The sequence below is a fragment of the Monodon monoceros genome, unplaced genomic scaffold (genome assembly GCF_005190385.1).
Source record: "Monodon monoceros isolate NGI ecotype Baffin Bay Population unplaced genomic scaffold, NGI_Narwhal_1 Super_Scaffold_2, whole genome shotgun sequence".
NCBI lineage: Eukaryota > Metazoa > Chordata > Mammalia > Artiodactyla > Monodontidae > Monodon > Monodon monoceros.
Genome location: NW_021703776.1, coordinates 98,235,374 through 98,238,688, shown reverse-complemented (window position 1 = coordinate 98,238,688; position 3,315 = coordinate 98,235,374). Strand labels below are relative to the sequence as shown.

The 3,315-nt window shown below is 50.3% G+C and overlaps 1 non-coding gene across 1 annotated transcript; it reads right to left on the bottom strand.

Annotated features, from left to right (window-relative positions):
* Positions 1-1,846: 1,846 nt before the first annotated feature.
* Positions 1,847-1,918, bottom strand: TRNAC-GCA. The gene has a single exon. It is a non-coding gene; the product is annotated as a tRNA-Cys (tRNA).
* Between the last annotated feature and the right edge of the window lie 1,397 nt (positions 1,919-3,315).

The following is a 3,315-nucleotide window of genomic DNA, read 5'->3' as shown; positions in this document are numbered from 1 at the left end:
TGCAGGGGACACGGGTTCGGGCCCTGGTCTGGGAAGATCCCACATGCCGTGGAGCAACTAGGCCCATGAGCCACAACTACTGAGCCTGCGCGTCTGGAGCCTGTGCTCCACAACGAGAGGCCGTGACAGTGAGAGGCCCGCACACCGCGATGAAGAGTGGCCCCCGCTCGCCGCAACTAGAGAAAGCCCTTGAGCAGAAACGAAGACCCAACACAGCCAAAAATAAATAAATTAATTAAAAAAAAAAAAAGAGCATAGAAGAGGTGAAGTAGCCGTCTCAGAAAGTGAGACAGCAAAGGTATACAAGACTGCCAGCTACGTTCAACGCTGACTTGAGATTTTGGTCACAGGTGAACTTCGTCAGCACAGTTGTATGATTTGCCCCAGCAGCGTTAGGCTGCTTGGATGTGGGCATGGAATAAGCGAATACCTGCACTGTGATTTTGCCAGGTGGCTACAATACAGGGAGAGAGGGCCAAACAGGTAAGAGATTTGCAAGACAGTGGTTGATGCGCTGGGTCATGGATTCCAAGCTGTGTGGGCAGGAGGAGAGAACACGAGGGGGAGGTGGGTGATGAAAAGCCAAACAGGAACAGGAAAGAGGACCTGACAAGGTCAGAAGATACAGGTAATGGTCAGATACTGTGCTTGAAATCAAGAACTCGAAGGTGGAAGCATCACTGATGATCACAGGACGTGCATCTCAAATGCCTACTTTCTATACTACAGCGCTGAGCTTAGGGCCACCTACCACCCACTAGTCCATGTGTCCCTTGAGAACAGGGATCCTGCCTCACTTTTCTTAATGATACTCAGCCCTGAGCCTGAATCTAGTACATAGTAAGTGTTTAATAGATATTTGTTGAATGAAAGAAGGAAATAAATTCTATATGAACGGCTGTGCTAAGTGTCCCTACCTCCTCAAAGAGGGAAATGAGTTCCTCTGGGTTTAGGGCAGAACAAAGGACAGAACGCAGGCCAGGTGGCTGAACCACAAGTAAAAAATTCCAGGTAGCTCCTTACAAGTTAAATGTTCTTCTACAAGCTTTTATTCCTTAGAGCCTAGTGCTGACACTAGGACTGTCTCCATGTGCCCACCCTCTCCCTGAGCTGCTTCAATAAGGGCTTCCTTCTCACATCTGCACCTGGGGAAGGTTGGGGCAGGGGGCTGTAGGGAGAAGAGACAGGATGTGTAAGGGCCTGTAGAGGTCAGACACACAGGAAGGGAGAGTGGGGGAGGAGCCCAGGGCTAGTTCATGCCTTCAACAGACATTTCCTGAGCCCCTACCATGGTCACATCTGTGCCAGGTGCTGGGGACCCCTAGCTGATTAAGACCTCAATCTTGGGACTTCCCTGGCGATATATCTGCCAAAGGACAACGTGGTCATCGTCCTGGTTTCAGGCCGCCAGGGTTAGTCTCTGCACCCAAGGCCAAGTGGCCTCTGTGGCTTGAGCTGCATGTGCAGACCAACAAAGAGAAATGATGTCTTGTAATGTCTTGTAAATGCCCTTGTGCACAGCAAGAGGGAGGGAAGGAGAAGGCAGCGAGGGCTGAGGGTCTAGGAGAGGGAGCGATGCTCAGCCCAGCTCATCACGCCATCAGGCAACAGTCTAGTGTCTCTCCTCCCTGTCTTGTCCTCCTCCAACCCAAAGAGTGCAGGGCCAGACAAGGTTTTGTTGTTTCAAGTTTCAATCTGATCACTGCCTTTAGCGATATCTGTTGAGTCTGTTTACCCAGCATCCATCTCTCCAGCTCTTTATTAATCCCCCATTTCTCACCTTTTCCCCCAAATACTCTCACCTGAGAGATGAGCTCTAAGGTTGGTCATGTGAGTGAAGAAAACAAGGGGGCACCCGGACTTGAACCAGGGACCTCTTGATCTGCAGTCAAATGCTCTACCCCTGAGCTATACCCCCAGTTACAACTGTCCTGCTAATATCATTTCATGTGCAGAATCATGTTGCGTTAACACTGACAGTCAGTGGCAGAGATTAAATTTCAACGGCTAAAAACAATTTTTAAGCAATTTAGATCAGAGAAGAAACTGACTTCCAGAAATTCAAAAGTTATCAGGACTCTCCCTTTTCTTTGCTTCCTTCTCAAATCAGCTTTAATCTCTCAAACCAATCTCTCCACGCAGCTGATACCCCACCTCCAGCACCTCTAGGCTCACATCTCCACACCGTGGTTGCCAGAGAGAAAAGGGCTTAACTCTGAAAAATCCTAGAGAAGGCCTGTCCTGGCTGGGTTCTAGTGCAACCAGGGGACAGGGTACTTAAGTGGTATAACCATTTCAGGAGTGATGTCACATAAGAATGTATCTGCTCCCACTCAGAATACACGTCTATAGTACAGGGAGGGAGAGTGAGCCCCCAAAAGAAGTCAGGGGCAGCCAAGACATGGCCCCAGCGGGCCACCTCTGCAGCTCTGGGCCTCGCCGGTCGAGTCCACCATCTAAGCAGGAGAGCAACCTATTGCTTCTGCGGCCTGGAGTCCTCAGAAGCCCTCCACAGCCACAGATTCCTTGACGGTGTTCACTCGTTTATCCAACAAGCACTTCGTAGGTGGCTACTGTGTGCCTGACCCTAACAACTGCACAGTTCCTGGCCTCAGGAGCGGACAGCCTAGAGGAGATGTCTGACACAGCAACAAGTGATACTAACATGGTGAGAACCGGACGCTATGGGAACACAGAGAGAGACAGCATTCATTAGAAGCCTGACCAGAGGCGGGGGTCATGACATGCTCCCCATTTGAAATGGGTTGTGCACTCTGAGGGGCTTATTTAATAAACAGGGGAGGTAGGGAAGGAATTCTGGGTGAAAATGGCACTAAGGAGTAAGGAATCAGGTGAAGCTCTTGACAAGGTTCAAGAACGGCTGGTGCACACGGCTGGTGTTGGGTGAGGTGGGAGGGGGTCCTGGAGAGGAGATGGCACAGTCTGTAGGCAGCAGGACCCCCACGGGAACTGATGAGCCACATGGGCCCTGGGTGTAACTCCAGGGAGAGAGAAGGGATAGTCAGACCCACCAATGTGTTGAGGCTGGAGCACTGACGGCACGTCAAGAAGTTGGGGTTCAAGTCCTGATGCCGTCTCCATGTTCTGAATGTCCTCTCTTATTCACATCATAGCCCACTTGGCAGACAAGATCTTTGACCTTTCTATGCCTCTGTTTCCTCATCTGTTAAGTGGGGATTATAAAAGGCCCTACAATTGTGCGGATTAAATGAGATCCTTTAGAGCAGGAGTCAGCAAACTATAGCCCACAGCCAGGGTATAGCCCCAGGAGCAAAGAATGGTTTTGATATTTTC